Source organism: Ailuropoda melanoleuca, chromosome 17 (genome assembly GCF_002007445.2).
Source record: "Ailuropoda melanoleuca isolate Jingjing chromosome 17, ASM200744v2, whole genome shotgun sequence".
Classification (NCBI taxonomy): domain Eukaryota; kingdom Metazoa; phylum Chordata; class Mammalia; order Carnivora; family Ursidae; genus Ailuropoda; species Ailuropoda melanoleuca.
The window spans coordinates 35,177,149-35,201,777 of record NC_048234.1 but is presented as its reverse complement, the minus strand read 5'-3'; the positions used below and the strand labels follow the sequence as shown (position 1 = coordinate 35,201,777).

The window sequence follows — 24,629 nt, the reverse complement described above, 5'->3', positions numbered from 1 at the left end:
ACAGTCAATCTGAAATTCTTTACTAGTGTAAACATCTTCAAAATTGAGGGCAAAATACTGTCTCAGACAAACAATCTGAAAGAATTCATCACCCTTATATCTTCACTACAAAAAATGTTAAGGGTTAGTTCTTTAGGCAGAAGAAAATGACATTGCATAGAAATTTAGAGAAGGCAATGAAAAGTGCCGAAAATGGTAACCATGTGGGTAAATACAAGGGGTATTTTTTATTATTTTAGAAGACAATAGTTGTTGAAAGCAAAAGTAGTAACAATGAATTGTGGGGTTTAATATACAGGTAGCTGTAAAATGTATAATCAGAATGACAGATGATTGGGGGAGTGAGAGTTTATTGTTATGGCTTTCTGAAATTATATGTGATGTACTTTGAAGGTGGAATATGATAAGTTAAAGAGGCCAACCTATAATAAAAATAAAACAAAATTAAAAACAATAACAACAATAAAATCCAAAGATATGATTAATTAGTCAAGAGTAGAGATAAAATAGAGTCATTAAAGAAAATTTTCAACTAACCCAATATAAATCAGAAAAGGAGATAGAAAAGAATAAAAAGCAGATGAGAATAATTGAAGACAAATAGCAATATGGTAGTATTATAACAATCTGTATCAGCAATTAAATTACATAGTTTAAAAACATCGCTTAGGGAAAAAATCTATCATATTGGGTGAAAAGCAATACCCAGCTACATGCTATCAAAAGAAACCTACTTTAAATATAAAGACCTAAACAGATTCAAAGTAAAGGGATAGAAAAAGACATTCCATGCTACTGCTAATAGAAATAAAGTAGGAGGGGCTATATTAATATTAGACAAAATAGATTTTACAGCAAGGAATATGACCAGACTTAAGAGGGTACTGCATAAAGACGAAAGGATAACTTTATCAGGAGGACCTAACAATTCTCAAAATACACGAAACAAAAGATGAGAATTAAAGGAAAAATAGACAAATCCACAATAGTTGGAGATTTAAATACTCTTGAATAACTGATAGAACAAGGAGAAATAAGATCAATATAGAAGATTTTAACAATTACAAAATGACTTAACATTTATTTAAGATTCCATTAACAATAGAATATACATGGAACATTCATCAAAGTAGACTTTATTGTGAGTCATAAAGTAAGTCTCAAAAAATTTAAGAAAATTGAAAACATACAATGTACGTTATCTGTCTACAGTGAATTAAACTAGAAATCAATAACAGAAGGATATCTGGAAAATTCCCAAATATTTGGAAACTATACAACATACTTTTAAGTCATAGGTCAAAAAAGAAATCATAAAGAAAATTCAAATTTTGAACTGAATGAAAATACCAACATATATATCAAAATTTGTAGGATGCAGCTAAATTAGTGCTTAAAGGGACTAGTATTAGATGTTTATATTTTTAAAAAGGAAGTTCTGAAATCGATGATACATACACTTCCATCCTAAGAAACGGAAAAGATGAGCAAGTTAAATCAAAAGTAAGCAAACAGAAAGAAATAATGAATAGAAATCAATTTAAATAGGAAATACCAAGTAGATAACCCAGTAAACAACTCGAAGTTCTGCCCTTTGGGAGGATTCTTTCACCACTGCCTTTCGGGGCCACCCCTGAGTGGGGCTGGAGTGCAAAGGCATTTCATTTTCATTTGGTAAAACCACCCACCTGAGAACAATCTTGACCATTTTCCTCTCCCAGCAACTATGTATACGTGATCCTCCCCTAATGTGGTCTTAGGTATCAGCTCACAGAAAGGCAGCAGTGAAACAGGTATATTACATGGGGTTATGGACCACCTGCTTATGTGGCTTACTTGTGCCCTTTAGCCCTACTGTGGCCCGGTCTCAGATAAACAATATTGTTTTACAAAGCATTACTGCTAGACATGCCTAATACTACAAATTTATGGGTCTGACAAAATTCAGCTCATAATGAGCAGTTTTAGACACATTTTTACTTGGTGTCTCAGAGTCAGATGCTATATTTCTACCAGAGTCCTATTGAACCCTAAGAGCTATTTTTTGAATTATATATAATTCCATGTTTCAAATGGCATTGTCTTATTCCAAAACCTAGCTATGTTATGATTCTCCCACCGAGACCTGTCATAAACTCCATGTAGCTTCTTTTCCGTCAAAAATGTTTCCAGTTCCATCGGATTTACCAGGTTCTAGGGCATAAGAAGTAGGGCTGCTTGGATCACAGCATGGACCTGCTGCAAAGGTCTTTCTGCTCTGAGTCCTACTCAAAACTGGCAGCCTTTCATGTCTCCTACTGTAATTGCTAAATGTAAAATGTGCTGTCACTAGAACTGGAGGAGGTCTAGCAGGGGGTCACTCCTCAGTAGTAGTAGAAGATGTATGTCCTTAAAAACTTGATATCTCCCCAAACTTCATATGATGAACCCCTATATTTTTATATAGAATATCTTCCACCTACTAGTGTTCATGTGTCTTGTTTGTTTCTTTCCAAGACACCAATGTCTGATGATGATAAATCTTGAGGAGGGGATTTATGCTGGACCTTAACAGAGCGCAGTAGGCTGCTTCTGTGGGCCCAGAGGGTTCAAGGGTTAGGGTTTCAAGGTTTTTTAGTGCATTGACCCAGATGTCCCATCCAAAGCCTTAGAATCCTCTTCCTTCTCTACTAGGGCCATGACCTTTGTGCTGAAGTCTTGCAGGGCCTGGGAATTCAGTCTTCCCTGGAATTCTGTCTGCTATCCTTATAATTAAATACTGAGCCTAGACTTCACCTTTTCCACTCTCCAGCTTCAGGAGAGCCTTTTTTAAATGCTGCCATGGAGACTCTCTAACTTTTCACTTTGCCTTAGATTGGTGATTAATAACCTCCATCTTTCATTGTCTTTCCAGCTGCATACTTAGGACAGCCATCCAATTTCAGTGTTCTTCTAATTATCATTTCCTCCGAACCTCTCAAATGCCTGAGGACACTAAGCCCGCCAAAGCATTTCCTTATATTCATGTCCCATCTCAGTTCATCACCAGTGAAAGGTTTAATATTTGTACAGCTACTCCATGCCAGTGCTCCCAGGATTCCACCTATGACCAGCTGGCCACTTATGCCAGCTGGCCCATAAGTGATCCAGCTCCCAAGTCTCATTTTAGAATCTGCCTCCTTTGGCCAATTCTCACATCAAGTGTCTTAATTTAAGTCCTCTGGGCAACAGATTCTCAGAGACGGAGATCCATATGCAGGAAATGTCTGCTCTTAGGAACAACCCCTCTGAGGGAATAAGGACTGGGCAGAAGGAGATGCTGAGCCAAGATAGAGTCACAACAGAGACCTCAACCAGAGCCAAAAGGTGTCCTGCAGCTGGGATGGCCCTTCACAGATCTCCTCACACGGGCAAGGTGGCCCGCTTTTGTACCTCCACAGTGACCAGTCAGTGAATATGGGCTGTTTCCAGAGCGGAAACATAACGTTGGGGTAAAGCGGATCCTTTCCACCGAGGGCAATTCAACTGTGAGCTGTTAGCAGGCAACCAGGAAACTGATGAAATGAATGCCACGGTCTTGAAGAGGGCACCTGGGAAAGCCACAACAGTGCCTATCAGGATAGCCGAACTCTTTGAAATGCCCAAGCACAGAACCGTAGGTATAAGACTTCAGTTTTGGAAAAAAAATAAAAAATAAAAAAATAAGAGTGATATAAGTCAGTAAATCAAGCACCTGGGCAGGAAGGCAAGAGTTAAATTGTCAAGTTAATTGACATTAAATTAAAATGAAACCATAATCAGAGGTGCAGATTAGCAGGTGAGGCCCTTGATTCACTGACTGGCATAACTCTGCTGAAATGGAAGATGTTTCTTTTCTCCAGCCATCTGTTTGAGCCTCCCTCCTGAATGTAATCTAAGTTCCCTCTGGATGCCCTAAGATGCTATGAAAAATGGGACCCTATTAATATAATAAATACAAATTTACAGCTTTCCTGCTTTCTGTTTTTTGTTGTTGCTGTTGTCCATGTTTTGTTTTTGTCTTTGTCTTTGAGTTCCCTGAAATAGTCATAGTTATTTCTGGAAGGTTCCAGAAGTATCTCATAAGTAAATCTAGTTTGTATTTTTGCTTTATTTTCTAGTGTGTCCTGGTGTGGTCTATGGAAAAGCCTCCTTAGTGCCTGTGAAAACCAGTGAAGTATCTCATCACTGCTTCTGAGGCCTGCTATTCTGCCGTCCCTGCTGTTCTACTGCCCCTAGTGGCTACCAGTGGTGCATCGCTCAGAGATGGCAATCTGGTCTCTGGAGGTCTTCATGCTTCCCACTATATTCCCTACAGAAGGACAACCAAGGTATATTTCCCCACTTTGTGTCCTCCTATATGATTGGAATGAAAATAGTGTTACTCCTGCATTCATGCATCTCAGAACACAGTGCTTTGCCTTCCTTTTCTTCCCACTATCTCTTATGACCACTGAGAGGTCACTCATGGCCACTTGGAAAGGAATAAACTCCAAGACCAACCCTATGTCTCTTCCCATTCTTTCTCTACCTCTGTGTGGTAGGCAGTAGGCCTCCAAAATGTCCATGCCCTGAGGCACCTGGGTGGCTCAGTCAGTTAAGCATCTGCCTTTAGCTCAGGTCATGATCTCAGAGTCCCACATCTAGCTCCCTGCTCAGCAGGGAATCTGCTTTTCCCTCGACTCTTCCCCCTGCTCATGATCTCTCTCTCTCTCTCTCAGTCTCACATAAATAAATAACTAAAATCTTAAAAAAACAAAACCAAAAATGTCCATGCCCTAACTCCCAGAACCTGTGAATATGTTATGTTACAAGCCAAGGGGAAGTTACAGCTGGGAATGGAATGAAGGTCGCTGATTAGCTGATTTTAACATAGGGAGATTATCCTGGGTTATCTTGATGGGCTGTTATACATGGAAGGAGAAAGAAAAGAGAATCAGATAAGGAGATAGGAGGATGAAAGCAGAAGTTGGAGTGATACGGTTGCTGCTTTGGAGATGGCAGAGCGCCATGAACCAAGCAAGGGCTGTGGGCAGCCTCTAGAAACTGGAAAAGGCAAGGAAATGAATTCTCTTCTAGAGCCTCCAGAAAGAATGCATTCCTGCCATCACCTTAATTTTAGCCCAGTGAGACCCATTTTAGATTTCTGACCTCCAAAACTATAAAATAATAAATTTGTCTTGTTTTAAACCTTGAGCTTGTGATAATTGTTACAGCAACAAGAGGAAACTAACGCACTCTGACTCCAGCTCTTTTCTATCAGAACATCTTCAGGCGAGTTGACCCATGCAAATGGATCTGGTGGGCCCACCCCCCAGCCTGCCCAATGTGTACAGACATGTTCAGATTCTGAGAAACCTTTAAGGGACTAGGTTCCCATCTCAGTACAGTTCTATCTTTACTAATTCATATCTTTATGATCATCAGCTGAGGGGATGCACAGGAGGCCCTCGAGGATTCTTTTCCCAAAGTACTCCAGATACAATTCTGATGATCTGGAATGAATCGTTGGAAGTGTCATTGCCCAGGCAGGCAGCTATTACAAAAATACCATAAACCGAGTGGCTTAAAAACAACAGAAATTTATTTCTCACAGTTCTGGAGTCTAGAAATCCAGGATCAGAGTGCTAGCATGGTGTGGTAAAGGCTCTCTTCCACGGTGCTGGCTGCCAGTTTCTCACTGTGTCTTCACACGGTGAAAGGGGCAGAGATCTCTGTGAGGATTCTTTTATAAGAACATTAATCTGATTCATGAGGGGCCTAATACCATCGCACTGGGAATTAGGATTTCAACACATGAATTTTGCAGGGAACACAAACATTCAGATCATAACAGGAGGTAAAGTTTGGGAAGTTGGAGAAACTGTATAATTAATTGTGTGGATTTTGTGGTGTGGTATATATGATAATAAAGAACTAAAAGTGAAAACACACAAAAACCACCCAATTAAATGTAAGCAGAAACTCATTTCTTAAGGACTATTCTGTCTCATGAATCTGTGATCTATTTTTTTGGATTAATTTTATCCAGACCATGTGGGTTCCCTGAAACCAAACATAGCTTGCTAGGTTACTGGGTAGGGGCATATTTCCAGCATCATACCTGTGTATCAAGAAAATGACTGTGATAATAAAATAATTGAGATGAAAACTCCTTTTTTTTTTTGAGAGAGAGAGGGTGAGCACACGTGGTGGGGAGGGAGAGAGGGAGAGGGAGAGAAAGAATCTTAAGCAGGCTCCATGCCCAGTGTAGAGCCCAGCTCGGGGCTTGATCTCATGACCCCAAGATCATGATCTGAGCTGAAATCAAGAGTCAGATGCTTATCCGACTGAGGCATCTAGGCACCTCAAAAACTAGTATTTTGAACAATATAATAAAGAAAAATATATTCTGGGGTGCCTGGGTGGCTCAGATGGTTGAGTGTCTGCCTTCAGCTTAGGTCATGATCTCTGGGCCCAGGAATTAAGCCCCAAGTCAGACTCTCTGCTCACTGGGGAGTCTGCTGCTCCCTCTCCCTCTGCCTCTCCCCCTTGTTCATGCTCTCTCTCCTCTGTATTTCTTTGTCTCAAACAAATAAATAAAATTAAAAAGAAAAAAAGAAGTTCCTACTTTTTCTTTAAACATACACAGGACCTCAAAATAGAAAAAAACACTTTTGGAAAACAGCTGAATTATATTTGCTGAATCTTTTAATTAATAAATTGTTTGATATATTCAACTGAACCCACAAAACTGTTCATATGCAGAAAAAAATAAATAGATAAAATCAGGGAAACATTTTGAATTTTAAAATTTGCTCTTTTGTTTCCATAAATATTTGTTGATTAAATATGGTTTGTCTTTATAAGCCTATTCTATGTGCAGTTTTTGCTAAATGAATCAATGCAAATATTTTGTTAGGACCTAAGTTTGTAAACAGCACAGACTTCTATGTAGTTTCATGTTTATTCCAAGCCAGATTTTCCAAATTTCAACTATTTAAATAGCACCTTCATGATTTTTGTCATATCTGTACACTACTGGAGTTTTACTAATATTTTAGAAATTAACTTTAGTAAAATTTATATTGAAAGAAAACTATTTATAACTACCAGAAACAAAAACAAAAACTATCACTTACTGAAAGTAGAAACTAACCAGACATATAATTATAACAAAAATTAACCAATCATATTTTTTTTGCCCACTATAGTTTTGAGCTTGGGGAATGCTCTCTTTTTGTTAAAGTGGGTAATTAGCAGGTGTGAGAAAATTACTATAAAGGTATACAATGGGAACTAATACTTTTTCCACCTGAAGCTATAGAAAGGATTGAAAGAAAGTTAAAAAGGAAGTAATATTTATTACTCTGTGATTCAACATAATTTATCATCATGTCTTTCTCATTTTAGTCTGACCAACTAAAATGACCTCAGTGACATCAGTGTTTTGGAAATGCATTTAAAATCATTTATTTTTGCTTTCTGAATTTGTTCCTGTCATGGTTGTCTATCAATACCACTATGTTGCCTCTACTTTAACTCTTAGAGTGAATGGTTTTTAACAAGCATGTACCTTGTATGCAGGTTCCTATTTATGTTTAATTTCTAGTTCCATGTGTATCATTGGCTACAAGGTCACTAACAAAATTCTTTTTTTTTTTTTTGAGAGTTTATTGTCTTAAGTAATCTTTATACCAACATGGGGCTTGAACTCATCACCTCAAGATCAAGAGTCACATGCTCTTCCAATTTAGCAAGGCAGGCACCCCAGACAAAATTCTTAGAATAAATTCAAGCTGTGGCAATCATCCTTTTATGTATGAAAAATCCCTATATTCTTTCTGTTGGCACCTGCCAACATGTTTTACCCAACCCTAGCTTGCCCATACAGCCCTAAAGGAGTCACTCAGGTTTTAGTTGCCTAGGATTCAATCTAAACAATTCCTACTTGTCTCCTCTAATTTCTTGTTCCTCCATGTATGGTTGGGAGGCTGGCAGCTTCTTCTGGTTCCTTGTTAGGAACTGCAGATGCTCAGATCCTACCTCAGTCCTATTGAATCAGAATCTGCATTTTAACAAGACACCCAGGTGATTCTTATGCATTTTGAAGTTTGGGAAGCATCAGTCGGTAGTCGGTAGTCTTGTCTTTATTCCTCTACTCATCCTTATTTCTCAACTACCTTTGGACTTCTCCGCCTCTAACTCAATGGTTCTCAACCTTGGATGCATACTAGAATCACCTGGGGAATTTTGTTTTGTATTTGTGATGGCTAGTTCCCACCCCAAGAGGTTTTTTGTTTTTGTTTTTTATTAATTGGGAATAGTCTGAGTATCAGTTTTAATTGCCCCAGGTGATTCTAATGTGAGGCCAGTACTGAAAATCAACTGAAACACTTTCAATGGGTGATTGATTTGGACTCCTGGCTTTTGTCCCCTGGCTCCACAAAACCATTCTAGTGGTAAAATGTGCCCTACCCAAAAAAACCCCACAAAAACCACATTAGGCCTAGTTTAGCCTCATTGTCCTGTATCAGTTGTCCTGTATCAAGGGAAAAGAGCTGATCAGTTTTCCCCTCTAAACAATTTACAGGAAGAAACCCACATGATTAATGCAGTATCACCAGCAACTTTTTCATCATTACCTTCAAAACCAACCATATCATTGTAAATACGTGAGTTTCAGTGTTAATTGATTTAAAATTTCTTTACTATTTTAAACATAACTTTAGATATATAAATAATGTAGCTTTCATAAAAATGATAACTCAATCCATAAGGAGAGGATTTTGTCATTGTCGAACTTCAAACATAACCATAATATACCTAAATAACACTAAGAGTGAAAAAACATATTTGGGAACAAATACGAAAGTTTATTTTGTAAAGATATGCCTCCTGTAAACCTCATGTCAGTAAGTGCCTACTATCCCATATTTGTCCCCACCAGACAGCCTGGATTTGACTATGCTCACAGGTGGTGTTGGTCTTCATGGAAAGCTCTTACAAAGTGTGTAAGAGGGCAGTTGGCTCATCTTCAAGTGTTATAATTTCTGCTCCAATCTCCCTCTACTCCACCCTCCAGAGTCTGTTACTTATGCCTCCAGCCAAATTCCAACATCTAGTGTAGACCCTGGGCCTATCGTCTTCATCAGTTCCTGCCTAGTTCTTCTGGATTTCTGATCCTTTGTTCCAGATTCCTGGCCTGGGCCTCCTGGAATAATGACAACCCCTACTTGTGAGATGCTGCCAAGAAAACACAAAATATCCAAATATCATCCCATTTTCTCTTCACAATAACCATATCCTGATTTTACAGATGAGAACGCTGTCTGACTTTCTACGTTAGTCAGTTTTTGCCAGGTTATGCTGCAGTAACAAACTACTTAAAATTTCAGTGGCTAACAGCACAGTTTCATGATAAATGTCAGCTGAAGGTCTCTGATTTGGCTGTGTTTCTCCCCACAAGCCATCCTTATTCTGGGATCCAGGTTGAAGGGGCAGACCCTATCTGCAGCGCATTCTTCTCATGGCAGAGGGAAAAGAACAGTGAAGAAAAAGCATGCAGTGGATCCTAAATCTTCTATTTGGACATTGTTTTCATCACTTCTGTTCCTATTCTATTGTCCAAGCAAGTCACAAGGCATCAGTGGGTGTAGAGGGGACTCCTCCTACAAGGAGGGGCTCTGAGAGGGTACCTAATAGAGAAGAACAGCTAACGTTTTCAGCAAATATTGTAATCACAGTTGTCCAAATTCTCTCAGCCAGAGAGAGGCAGGGGTAAAGTCTAAATCCAGCTCTGTTGGATTTTCAACCATTGTGCAATGGTACTTCCATTTTCTTTCTCTTTTTGCTGATTTCAAGTACTTAGGTTCTAGCTTGTTTAGACCCGTAGTTCTTGCCTACTCTTCCCAGATTTGGCTGTTCTTCTGAATATAATTTCTGGTGTGAGTGAACTATATTCCTGGCAAATAGGTCTTCAACTTAGTTTAACTTCAGGTCTCTGCTCTCTGGTCAGCTTGGTTTTCTTGCTGCCCATGGTCAGGATAAGTTTGAGTCTGTTTCTCCAGCTTTTAGCTACACAGATCAAATATTCATCCAGATGATGGATACAGAGAGCTTCCTTACTGCTATATGGAAATTCACAGGGACTAAATTTTCGCAGCATGGCCTTAAAGCCTGAAGAACTATATTTAAACTTGGACAAGAAATTTGTTAGGATGATTTCCTGTCAGAAACAAATCCTTTCTTGTGGTGGTGAAATGTACTCCATGGGAAGTCTTGTTTACTGCTAATCTTGGTGCAGTGGGCCAGTGAGGTTTTATCAACACACTTGCATCATCCCAGAGTGGGTAAGCCCCTCCAAAATCTACCCATTCATGTCATCTTTCATCACTCATCAAGAGATGCCACAGATTTAAAGCTTCCTGTCTCTTCTGCCAATGTGAGATAGCAGTAGAATCTCACAAGCTTTATTTCCAAACAGAAAATATATTTTGCTGTTATAAGATCCACTGTCAATCATATATCACCCATCATTTCATTAACCATAAATGCGAGCTGAATTCCTCTTTTGGGAGTACCAATTTTGACCGCTTTTTTTTTTTTTTTAAGATGTTATTTATTTATTTGTCAGAGAGAGAGAATGAGAGCACACACACAAGCAGGGGAAATGGCAGGCAGAGGGAGAAGCAGGCTCCCCACTAAGCAAGGAGCCCGATGTAGGGCTCGATCCCAGGACCCCGGGGATCATGACCTGAGCTGAAAGCAGATGCTTAAACAACTGAGCCACCCAGGTGTCCCATGACCTGCTTTTTATTTCAGCATTTGAGAAAGCCACTTTCTAACTTAAAAGTTGAGTTTATTTTTTAAAGAATGCTATTAGAAAAGAAAATAAATAGTAGGTCCAAACTGTCTTTGCTAAAATTTCTTTACAGAGAGTATGACCTCACTGCATTACACTTTAAGGAACTGTGTTTACTTTCTCCAGTATACATAACCAACTATTCTCTGAGTTAACAATATATTAAACTTTATGTCCATTAGAGACAATGAAAGAAAGAATTATGTACTAAAAAGCATAAGTTATAGAGTTTTAAGCACAAAACAAAGCTTCCTTCCAAAAGAGCAGTTATTTCCATACTAACCTGCTTCCCAATAAGTTCTTGTTCACATATTGGGATTGAATATCTCATAAACTATCATCTCAATTTATTTTTTTCACTTAATGGTTGATATATATATGAAATCATAATGAGGCATAAAAATCCTATTCAATGTTTTTCATTTTTTTTGCATCTTGGCTTAAAAAGAAGGATATATCAGAGTCCTCAAGGCTAGAATAAGACTTTTCTTTAAATGCATGAATCATAATTAGATGTTCTCTGTATGCACCTTCTATGAATTTTCATTATGTATTTTTGTGTAAATAAAATAAGAGGAAATGAAAATTAGGAAATGTGGTTCTGACCAAAGAATGATTCTCTTTCTTCAATTTCCTCCAAATTTAAGGATGTGGTATTCATTCTAACCCAACACTTAACAAAAAAGCAGTGCCCATTTAAACTTGGCAATCTGGGCTTTACTCCTGCTGTAGCTTTATAATTTTCTGCACAAGTAGCAATCGCTGCAGTAGTTTTGATAAAATGATTACCCATAGGCCTGCTCTTGAATGAAATGACAAATGTTCTCTGGAAAAATTCAAGTAGACATTGTAAACTTGGAAACTTTCTAGGGTGTGAGTATGTTCCAAATGACATTATGTATTAGTAATAGCAATGATCTATGACTCAAACATAATAATCTACTTCCTATAGAGAGGAGAAAGTAGTTTCATTGACTAAAAATGATGGGGAGAAAAGTAAAAAACAGGTTTTTTTTCAATATAAGGAAAGAGCTTGGTGAAGTTCAAAACTTCCTTATCAGTACTTGTGGAAAGTCTGGTGGGTGTGAGCAGGCTAATATGGTCTACCTATGCCAGATTGGAATGTCTTCAAAGGAGATTTGGAAGGCCAGGGAATTTTTTCTTCCCCTTGTTCAGTCTCCACCACTCATTATATTTGCTGTATGGATAAGAACTTGTTTTCTCTGAATGAGAGAAAAATGATTTGGACATTCAGATAAGGGAAATGTCACAAATCTTGTTTTTTGGGTTTTTTTTTTTACGCTCTTATTTATTTGAGGGGAAGAGAGAGAGAGCATGAACAAGAGTGCAAGAGCATGGGGAGGGAGAAACAGACTGCTGAGTAGGGAGCCCTAAGGGGGGCTCAATGCCAGGAAGCCGGGTTTCATCCCAGGGTGTTGGGATCATGACCCACACCTAAGGCAGATGATTAACTGACTGAGCCACCCAGGCACCCTACAAATTTTATTTTTAAATTCTGTGATCTAATTGCTGAAACAACTGTATTTCTAAAGAGTAATACTTTATGCTTTGACTACCTATGTCATCTTTGTTTCAGTGTTTTCATCCTTTTTTTAAAAATTATGTTCAGTTAGCCAATATATAGTACATCATTAGTTTTTGATGTAGTGTTCAACAATTCATTAGTTGCGTATAACACCCAGTGCTCTACACAACACATGCCCTCCTCGATACCCATCACTTGGTTACCCCATTCCCCTACCCCCTTCCTTTCTGTAACCCTCAGTTTGTTTTTTGGAGTCCAGAGTCTCTCATGGTTTGTCTCCCTCTCTGATTTCTTCCCAGTGTTTTCATCCTTAAAAGACAGTCACTCGCAGGGCAGAGCCCAAAGTTTCAAGGCACAAGGAAGCTACAGCCTATTTCCAAAAATATTCACAACTTCAAAATAAATAAAAATATAAATTCTGCAACTAGTAGGTTTTAAAAGGCATACTCCATTTTTTTGTGAAGAAAACAACAGAATTATTCAAGTATCTAAGTATTAATTCTTAAAACTTTTGACCTTAGCAAATCCTAAAATGACACTGATTGTAGCTTAAGAATTCAAAAGAATATAGTGAAGGAACATTAATTCATGTGACTGATACCAAAACAAATTATTTGCCTTTGAAATTTGGGGGCTTTTACAAATACAGAGATAAAATATATGGGTTGCTACTTTATTTGTGTGCCATAATAATTTGGATGTAAAAATTATTTTTTTCAATAAATCATAATCAAAATGAAAATTTATAAAATGATATTCTATCAAAATAAATAAATGAACTAAACAGGTTTCAGGGCAGGAGCTCTTGGGGACCAGGTTTTTATTCTGGCTCTGCCATTAACTAGCCGTGTTGTTGATTTCAGGCGAACTAACCTATATGCTTCAGTTTTCTATCCCTTTCATAATGGGAGATGGGAGCCTTAAGGATTAGGACTCCCCATTGTTCATTCTAGTTCTAATTTGGATTTGTTTCTCTAAGCCCTCTGCAGGGATATGGCATAGTCAGGGATTGAACAGAGACCTAAAACATCTATAAAAATAGAATGTGTTAGATGTGGTTATTGAAGAATAAATGGAAGATGTTTCAGTAAATTTTCCCTTCATGGCATCAAGGAAGGCAAGGTCAAGAGTGTGGAAGTTAAGGGTAGGATTAGCAAGGGTCTGGCCAAGAGTGAAAGTAAAAGAAGAAAAACATTCCCCATAGATGTCACCAGCAATTCTTAAAGGAATAGCAGTAGAAGGGCTTCTTATAGCCAATAGCATTTTTTCCTAACATTGGTGATGACTCTTGAGAATGAAGAGTCTGAATGTGTGTGGCATCTAGCAAAGGACACCAAAGGACAGAATACCATAACTCTGCCACTTCATAATGGTATAATCCTTGGAATTTACAAAGCATGTCGCCTATATTAGCCTAATGTTTCTTCCCAATAACCTTATGGCTGAGGCAGGGAAAGAATACATTGGTTAAGCATATGAACTTCAGAGTCAGACAGTCTTGGGTTCAAATCCCAGTTCCACCCTCCTTGGCTAAGTTGACTTTGGACAGTTCATTCTTTTAACAAATATATTTTGAATCTCCTATGCTAGCCACTGAAAATATAGGAGGCAGGCAATAAAGTAAATGATGATTTTTAGATTGTGCAAGGAAAATCAGATATCGTAATGAAATGGAGAGTAATAGGGGTGGAGCTAAATGGGATTGGGCTTTAGGAAAAACTACTCTAAGAAAGTACTATTTGAGCTAAGACTTGAATGAGAAGAAGGAGTCAGCCATATAAAGATCTACTGGAAGGGAGCAGAGATCTTCTGCTGGGGCAGAAGAAATAGCACATGTGATGGCTCTATGATGGGAAAGCGCTTACCTGTTCCAGGAAAAGCAATTCAGCCAGTATCCTGAGAGCTGTGAAAGAGGGGGAAAGTAGAGCGTGGTAAAATCCAAGAGGTAACTAGGAGCCAGATCATTTGTGAGACTTACAGAACATGAGAGGACATTTAGATTTCTTCTTCTTCTTCTTTTTTTTCCCTAAATGCAGTTAAGCCATAGGAGGGTTGTTTTGTTTCATTTTGTTTTGTTTTGCAAGGAGCATAACATTATTTGTTTGATGAATTTAAAAGATCGCCCTCGATACTGTAACAAATTATACTGAAGAACAATGAGTGAAGCAAGGATTCTAGTTACGTGATTATTTTAGTTGTCCAGGTTCGGCTTTCTTATTTGTAAAATGGGAACAATAATAGGTACACGACAGGGCAATTTGAAGAACTGAATGAGATAAGATAAATGAGCAAACACAAAGTTCCAGCAAAGAGTGAGTGTTCAATAAATAGGGGTGTCATTGTCTCCCATTTACACAAAAGAAAACTGGCTTTCTTAAGGTTAAATGACTTGGTCATGGTCAGGCAGCCAATATCCATGGCTGGCCAGAGCCTGAATCCAAGTTGTAGAATTCCAAAGCCAGCGTAAGCCCATATTCACATGATCAGAAAAAGATAACTTGAACTTATACTTCAATTCAACAAAGTGAGAGACATGTAATGTGCCAGACACTGTGCTGGGACTTCAGGATAACAGGCCTCTTCTAAGAAGTGCAAAGTTTAGTATGAGTGACAGATATGAAGGTAAACAATTTCAAACTGAAATGACATAGCTGACAATAGATATATGTCATTCACAGAGAGGATTTCACTTAAGATACCTGAGCTGGGTTCTGAAGTATAATAAATGATCACCAGACAGATGGAAAGCAGCAAAAACAGCACATGAGGAGGGGTCATAAGCATAAGAATAAGAAGCAGCTTGTCATAATGTGGCAAACTGAGTGATCTGAAAGTATTGGTGTAAATAACATGTGGGGGAAGAAAGAGATGTTGAGGTTGGGGGAAAAGGATCAGGGTGCCATCATTACCGACTGGGGCTAAAACAGGGCTAAAAGCAGAAACTACCACTTCTATCAGTTGGAAGTGAATAGGATACCTAGAGTACCAGGAGGGATGGGACAATGGTGACATTAAATAAATAACAATATATGGCACTTGAACATATTGCTTGACGGCTTCTGCCTCATATTAACCTGTAGCATCTCTGTAAGTACTCAAAGCACAGAATGCAGAGAATGAAGTTCAGATGGTTTAAGTGCCGTGGCCAAGGTCACTCAGATGGTAAATAAAAGAACTAAGAGAAGAACCTAGATTGCTTGTCTGTTGTTCAAGTACCATCTATTGACAATATTATTTGTCTATTTGCCCTGGGAAATAGAGAAAACTTTTGAGAAAGAACTAGAGGCAGAGCATAGCAGAAGGGCTGGATGACAAGGACATTGAGAACATGAAGGAATAGTTAAAGACCAGGCAGGGAGGAGAAGTTAACATCTGTCTGGATAATACCTGAATATAGGATAACACTGGGGAATTGGAAAGAAAATGACATAGTGCCTGGAGGAGACCAGGGACCCAAAGACTTCTGGAAGTAAGGGGAGGAGAGAAAGGAAGGGTGGGAAGGAAATAAGGAAAGAGAAAGAGGGAAAGGGGATGGGAAAGGAAGGGAGAAAGAGGCAGAAGGAGAAGGAAAGATAAGCTGGCAAACAGGCTGTGGGGGAAATTGTAGCTAGAGCATGCAGATGACTATGCCAGAGAAAAATGTCCCTGAGAATGAAAAAAAAAAAAAAGTGATATAAAAGTCTGGGTAGCTACATACAAAGAGCTGGTGGTAGTTTAATGATTACAACAATGGGGGCAACATGGTTTAGAGCTAGAGAAGACTGGAGAAAATTTTCCTCTCCCCATTGTTTCAGTAGTCTGCCACTGAGTGAAAAAGGTAATCCAAAAGTGTAGTTTCTGGCATTTTAGGATTTTTCCATGATATAGGACTGCAGTGACAGAATACTTGAAATTGGGAGATCTCAGAAATTCCAGAATATATAATAATAACAATGAATCCTTTTTGAGTGCCAAGCATTGTTCTAAGCGCTGAAGTCATTTCATCCCCTCAAAAACCCTATGAAGTAGATTCTTTTATTATTTCCACTTGCCAGATAAGGAATCTGTGGCACAGTGGGGTTGAATAACTTCTCAAGGTCACACAAATAGCAAATGGCAGAGCTGGCTCTGAGTTTTGTTTCCCCCAACTACTATGCAAAATTCCCAAAGGGTTTGGTTACATTTGTTTCCATTCTCTTTGAAGGTGATATTATCTCAAAGGGTTTTTGAACAGAGAGGTTACGAGTTTTTCAGATTCTGTGAATGCACATCAACAAGTTTAACTCACCTTTTAAAATATTTGCACGTAGGTAAGTAAAACATTGTGAACCATCAGATAATTTAGGCAAAGAGCACTGAGATTTTCATAGGAAGCTGACATGAATTGTTCTCTCTCTTTCAAAATGAAAAATATCTTGCCAAACAAAGGTGAAAAGTCCCAAACCAAACACTAAAGTAGGTAGTATTTCTTTCTATGTTGCTTTATGAAATATTGGCAGCCAGACATATTTCTCAACCCTAGAAGACATAAATCTTTCAGAGGGAAACCAAATTTCTTTGGTTTGGCTGCCAAACGATGACTTCAGCCTTGAATCTCATCTCAGAAAACTGTAAACACCCTTTTCCTCCCCTGTGTTTAATTTTAAGCATATCTTCCCTTCCTGAAGACCATCTTTCTTCCTCTGGGGTGGCTGTCTCTCACCCCTATCTTATCCAGCATGCCAACCTGTGTGTCCTGACCTGCTGGCTGACTGTCTCCCCAGGCCTACCACTAGCCCTCTGCACTGTCACCTCATGCTCACTCCCCTCTGTCCTTCTTTCCTCTACTTTCCATCTTTTTCTTTTCACTAGCAGTTCTTGGCTTTCAATTCACATTCCATTAAGGGCTGATGATTCTGGTCTGGAGGTTTTTTCCATGGACCTGCTGTCTCCCTTATCACAGTGACCTTTGGCTTATACTCTGTGCCTATGGGGCAAAAAAAGATTTGGAGATTTCATTTACAAATGGTATTTGCTCACTTCTCTAGCAACCATGAGCAATTATGTCTACATAAATATGCAAGCATATCGACATCTCCAAGTGCTCCAGAGTGAAAGGAATTGATGCGCCTGAGAATGCGGAGGGGATGGTGTTCACTTTCCAAAAGTTCAGATCTGCATGATATCTTCTGGGTGTTCCTGTGAAGGAGACAGCAGGGTGTCCAGGAATGAGCACTGGACTGGGAGACGGGAGAGAAGAGCAGGTACTCATCCAAGCTCCAACACCAGACAAACCAGCTTATGTGACACAGGAGAGAAAGTCCTACTGACATCCACTCTGGGTTATCATGTTTTTCATACTTAAAGCATTGGACTAAGTAGATTCTCAACCTGGATAAACCTTGGAATCACTTGAGAGAGTTCTGGAATGTCAGAAGAAAAATCGATATCAGGGGCTTCAAGACAAGACAAACTTAATTAGGATCCTTAGGAATGGACCCCTAGAATCTGAATATATGATTTGGTGTAGCCACCCCAGCCTCGATTTGAGGATGAGCATTAGGGGACCCTTTGATTCATTAAAATCTGAAGTCCGAGTTCCATTAGCACTCCCCAGGCAAGGTAAAGCACAGAACAGTAACACCCACTGCTACCTAGCCGTCCTTTAGAAGTGGCTGGTGCTGAACTGGTCAACACAGAGAGTCCAAACAGCTGGACGTGTTGCTTTGGACTAGTTTATCAGATGCTTGGACGCACTCAGGTTCTATATAGTGAGTAACAATTCCTTCTTCTATATGACTTTTCTTTCACAGTGTATTGAAATCACAATTACTTGCAAGGTTGTTCCTAAAAGGAGGCACGTTATCTAGCAGTGATTTGACCACTTCTATTTATATCTTAAAGTACTGGTCACATCGCTGCCATAAGATGATTTTGTTGGTTCTTAGAGTCTTATTGGTGTATGAAGGTGCAATGAGAGGAACTACCTAAAACTGCAGTTTGTAAGAACCAGGTGAAAACAAGACCTTCCAGGAATTAGTCATTTGTTGTGCTCATTTCTTTTTGCTATCAAGCATCCTTTTTCTTTTATGGTAATAATTTTTTTGATTCTTGGGATAATTAGCCCAATTTAATTATTGGCTCCTTTTTGCACCCCTCTTTTGCATGCTTGTCATCAGCTGATTTAGCTGTCACTCCCACAAAGACCAGAGTGTACTTTCCTGTCATTTGACATTGGGTTTGACCACATGACTTGCTTTGTCCAATGGGATGTTAGCAGATTTGATGCAAGCGCACTTTTGTACTTTCTGTGAGAACTTTTCCCATATAGCTGCTACCCCTCATCGGGGTCCCTGAAGGAATATATATGACACATATCTTTGCCATCTGACCCAATCTTTAAACAGAGCCACACAGCTAGGCGCAGCTTGCATCAGCTGATCCCCGGCCTGTCTGTAGATGCCTGAGGAAATAAATGACTATGATTTCAAGCTGCTGAATTTTGGAGTGTCTGCTACCATTGTAATAGCTGTTTGATTCTTTGTGTCAGTCAAGATCTTTTTGTCTTACCCTGATCAATGAGTTGCATGTGACCCAATCTAGACAAATCATATCTCTTCCCCCAAATCACAAACCACTGATGAATAGCTGTCCGCTGTTCCCCACTCTTTGTTAGTTCCTGATACAGAGACTATTTGAACTTACCTAATTTTTTTTTTCCTTTTCTTGCTGGTTCAGCAGACTTCCCTCATGCTTTGCCCATTCTTTGTATCCTTCTGATAGGGGTTTCTCAGTATCACTCCCTTATATTATATCTTACGTTTATACCCTAATCAGCTCTTTGCTATTTAAGTTAGGGTCTTCTCTATTGCTTGCAACTAAAAAACTTAACTATTACTGAGGGAATCAAAGGGAAAATGAAAGGGTGTCAAAAGCAAACTTGACCTAACTCACAACATGGTGGTGGGGGGAGGCTAAGTTGTTAGCTACGTTTTCCTAGCTCCTTTCTCATTATTACATCTACATTTTTCATGATAAAGAGAGAGGAATTCTGTGAATTTATTCTTATAAATTGATACTAATAAATAGATCTACTGAGGTAAAAATATTTTGAAATTTTATATAGAAATTCAGAAAAGAAAAAATTTAGTAACCTACTTAGAAGCAACTATTATTTTTAAAAAAAAAATGACTCTTCCACAATAACTCACAGGTAGAACTGAATAGGACATGTTCTATCTTGAAGTCTTATTGGCTGCCTGAAATGGGGAAGGTCTTCAGTGTCACCTGAAATCATGCTCCATATTTGTTAATATTAGAAAATAAATAATTATTCCTTAAGTTACACATCCCGCTTTTTGCAGTACTTCTTCATACTGAAGAAGTAACATAGGTTTCATTTAAAATAATCATATCAATACAGGAGAGGATAATCTGAATCTTCTAGTACATTAAAATTTTACTTATGAATGGACCAGCCATTGAATGCTATACTTCAGAGATTTCTATGTGTCATCATAGATATATGTAACTTTTTAGAATGCCAAATATGTGCCATAAAAAATGTGTAGGAACATAGGTTCTGACAGATGTTAAACACCCTTTTTCATCAGAACTATGAATCTTTGTTTTCATGAGTCTTGAAAAAAGATTGCCCAAGATTTTTGAAATGAGTACACAACAGAAAATAAATCCATCACAATCAAAAAATGACTCAAAGGAAACAAGCTTCCAGAAGGGGAAAAAATAAAAGCAGCTGCCAGACCCCATGCCACTCCCATAAATTGTTGCACAGCTGTTACCACCTCCAGTGATGATGTTTTGCCAAACCAAAGAGCAAGGTACTCCTGGGATGATGTGCTAAAGTCTTCAGGCATCTCTGTATAACTTATGCATTCTAAAAGCAAGGAAAATTGGTTCCTCTCCAAGGACAAAGTTGGTGGAAAAGGGACATTTTTAGGGCATGTGTCTCCTGGCAGGGTTCTAGGCAGAGGTACTATCCCCAAGCATTCTTTCCCTTCCAAGAGACTCTCTGAGATTGTGTTGACAGCTTATCTTCAGAACACAAAGAGTGTCCAGGAAACACAAAAACACTGCATTAAGAAATCATCACTCCAATGAGAAAGTGGAAAATGTGGTAACAGAGTGAAGGAATTTTGTTCAGAATCTTAAAATTTGCTTTTACTCCACATACTGTATAAAATATTTTCAATTACATTCTCAAGCAATCACTAGGTCACTTTTTCTTTTCTTTCTTTTCTTTTCTTTTCTTTTTTTTCTTTTCTTTTTTTTTTCTTTTCTTTTCTTTCTTTTCTTTTCTTTCTTTTTTCTCTTCTTTTCCTCTACACTTCTTTTCCCTTCTTTTTGCTTCTTTTCTTTTCTTTCTGGAACAGTTGTTAATTTTGGATTTAGCAGATACCACCAAGTTCCCACAATTTGCAATAGGACTCTGTGAATATTCATATTACCTTGTGAACCCCACTGTGAGAGATAATTTCTACTTTACGTGTACAGGAATGGAGAGATTCTACAGTAACCCTAGAACCATGGCAAATCAAGCCCCCTCTCTGAGATCATTGTTCTCTCCTTTAGCAACACACTGAGTTCTCCTTTGCCCCACCTTGCTCTTTGGTCTGGATTGGAAATTCTCATTTTCTTATTTTAGGAACCTCATGAAAACATTTAGTATAAGACATAAAATTATAATGTCCCTATAATCAGCCAAGATGTTCCTATCATCAGCTGAAACAGGAGAAGAATGAATAAGCATTCCTGAATTTTCTCTTTTAAGTTATCCATTTTTTTGTTGGTTTGTTTACTTTAGTAGTGAGGTATACAGTATATATACACACACGATAAGGTACACAAATCCAGCTTAATAAATTTTACTTATGTACACACTTGTTAACCATGACTCAGAAAATATTTACCAACTTTCAGAAGTCTCTCTCATGCACCCTCCCAATCATGACTTTCTCACCAAATACAACTATTTTTACTTCTATCACCACATATTAGTTTTGCCTGTAGTAGAATTTTATATAAATAGAATTAAACAATATGTACTCTTTTGTCTCTGCTCCATCATTCAACATTATACCTGTGATGGTCACCCACATTGCATGTAGCAGTATCTTGTTCTTTTTCATTACTGCTAGTATTCTATTGTACAATGTAGCACAATTAATTATTCATTTTATTGTTATTGAACATTTAAATTGATTTTCATTTTTATGTTAGATAGCATTGCTATGACCCCTCTTGTACATATCTTTTGCTGTATATAGGTATGCTTTTCACTGGTACCTAGAAATGGAATTGCTATATCAAACGGTCATATGTCACACTACTAAACAGAATTCCAAAGTGATTCTTGAAGTTATACTCCCATTAGCAGTGAATGGGAGTTTCTGCTGCTCTGTATTCTCTTCTACACTTGGTTTTACCTGTTTTACCCCCTAAATTTTATTCATTCTACTGGTCATGTAGTGATATCTCATTGTAGTTTTGATTTGTATTATTCTAGTGGCTAATGATGCTGATCACCCTTTCTTGTGCTATTACCTGTTTATGAAATGTCTGTCCATTTTTTAAAAAAGACTTTATGTATTTACTTGAAAGAGTGAGAGAGAGAGAGAGAGTGGGGAGAGGGGCAGAGGGAGAAGCAGACTCCCTGCTGAGCAGGGAGCCAGATATGGGACTCGATCCAAGGACTCTGGGATCATGACCTGAGCCAAAGGCAGACACTTAATCAACTGAGCCACCCAGGTGCTCAGTTGTTCGTCTTTCTTACATAAGTTTTTCTGGGGTTTTTCTCCTGTTAATTTGCAGGATTTCCTTATTTTTGGCTCTATTATTGTGAAAGTAATTCTACTCCGTGACTTGAATTTTCATTTCTTAGTGGTATCTGTTAAGTTAATTAAGAGAAGTTTTTAAATTCAATGAAGAAGAATTTATCCATCTTCTGTATTATGGTTACTGTTTCTGTACTTCTATAGGGTTAGTGTTTAAAATAATTTTTTGCATACCCCCAAGATAAAGATATTCTCTTGTATTTTAAATCTTTATTGTTTTATGTTTCATATGTAAGTCTTTGACCCACTAGAAAATGGTTTTATGTACAGTGTGAAGTGTAAGGTAAAGGTTCTTTTTAAAAATCTGGTGATGGGTAGTAGGGAGGGCACGTATTGCATGGTGCACTGGGTGTTATACGCAACTAATGAAGCATCAAACTTTACATCGGAATCTGGGGATGTACTGTATGGTGATTAACACAATATAATAAAATAAAATTAAAAAAAAATAAAAAATAAATAAAAAATAAATAAAAATCTCTATGGATATTCAATTGATCCAACTGCATCTACTGAAAAGAGCATTCTCTCCCCACTGTATTGCAAAGAGGAACCAGGTGACTATAAATGTATGGTTCTCCCTCTGGTTCCTCTGCTGTGTTCAGTTTGTCTATTCTGATACCAATACCACTGTTGTAGTTACTTTATAATAAGGCTTGATATTTGAAAATATAAGTGCTCCCACTTTGTTTTCATTCTGTGAAAATTGTTTGAAAATCAACATATCAGTTTACACTACTCCTTTCATTGGGATCATTTGCATATTAATTGTAATTTATTGAGTCTACAGTCTTCACTTTTGAGTCTTCTAATCCATGAACATGATATAGCCTCCATTTGTTAAGGCTTTAATTTCTCATAGCAATGTTTTCTAGGGTCTTTCTTTTTAGAGCTCTTATATAGCTTTTTCATGGTTTTTTTGTTTTTTTTTTTTTGCTAAATAATTTCTGTTTTGCTATTAGAGTAAATGACATTTTAAAATTTCATTAAAATTTTTTCTGTGGTTAGTGTGCAGGACCATAATTAACTTATATAGTGATTTTATAGCCAATTACCTTACTAAATTTATTTATTAATTCCAGAGCTTCATATACAGATTCTTTTGATAATTCTCTACTAGCACAATCAATGTTATCTATAAATAATGGCAATTTCATTTGTACATTTCTGCTTCTTATATCTTTTTATTACTTTTTCTTATTACACTGAGTAGAAGCTCCAGCATGATGCTGGATATGAGGTAAAAGCAGGGCATGCTTATGTCACTTCCAGTCTCAGGAGGAAAGCTTTAGTTGTTGCACCGTTAAATATATTTTTTTTTGTAGATTTTTTTGGTAGACATTTTTTGTCAGATTAAGGATACCAAAGGTTTTTATCCTGAAGGCTGTGGAATCTTACTAAGCGCTTTAAAAAAAAAAAAAGTTTTAGGGGCGCCTGGGTGGCACAGCGGTTAAGCGTCTGCCTTCGGCTCAGGGCGTGATCCCGGCGTTCTGGGCGAGCCCCACATCAGGCTCCTCTGCTGTGAGCCTGCTTCTTCCTCTCCCACTCCCCCTGCTTGTGTTCCCTCTCTCGCTGGCTGTCTCTATCTCTGTCAAATAAATAAATAAAATCTTTAAAAAAAAAAAAAAAAGTTTTATGATGTCATATTGTACTTTTTAAAAAAGTTTATTGTCGGGGCGCCTGGGTGGCTCAGTCGTTAATCATCTGCCTTCGGCTCAGGGCGTGATCCCGGCGTTATGGGATCGAGCCCCACATCAGGCTCCTCCGCTATGAGCCTGCTTCTTCCTCTCCCACTCCCCCTGCTTGTGTTCCCTCTCTCGCTGGGTGTCTCTATCTCTGTCGAATAAATAAATAAAATCTTAAAAAAAAAAAGTTTATTGTCATGTGGTGAATAATGTTGATTTATTTTTCTAATGTTAAATCAATTTTGTATTACTGGAAGAAAGCCTACTTGGATATAATGTATTACTCTTTTTTCTATTTCTGGGTAGATTTTACTAATATTTTCTTTGAAAAAAATTGCATTTATTTTAATGAGAAAGGTTGGCCATTATGACATATAGGAAAATTCTTATGTTGTCCTCTGGTGTTAAGATTATGGTGGCTTTATAAAATGAGTTAAAGAAATTATTAGACAGAAATTTATAGGTCAAAATGAGTATATTAGAAAAGAAAAACGCCTGAAAATCAAAGACGTAAGCAACTATCTAAAGAACCTATAAAATAAGCAGCAATATAAAATCAAAGTAGAAGAAATAAAATATTTAAAAGATGTGGTCAACAAAATAAAAAAAAATGTGATAAACCAAGCCCAACGTTTATTCTTTAAAAGTATTAATAAACCCTTAGGAAAAGCAATAGAAAAACAACAACAACAAAGAAATCACTAATTACCAGTGGCATGCAAATAAAAGAAGATATTCCTAGAAAG

General features: G+C 37.8%; 1 long non-coding RNA gene across 1 annotated transcript in view; it reads left to right on the top strand.

Annotated features, from left to right (window-relative positions):
• LOC117797018 overlaps window positions 1-24,629 on the top strand; it is a 76,201-nt gene that overhangs the window by 27,930 nt on the left and 23,642 nt on the right. Inside the window, exon 2 of the long non-coding RNA XR_004621830.1 lies at window positions 4,119-4,328. This is a non-coding gene — a long non-coding RNA (uncharacterized LOC117797018). The remainder of the gene's footprint in view (window positions 1-4,118; window positions 4,329-24,629) is intronic.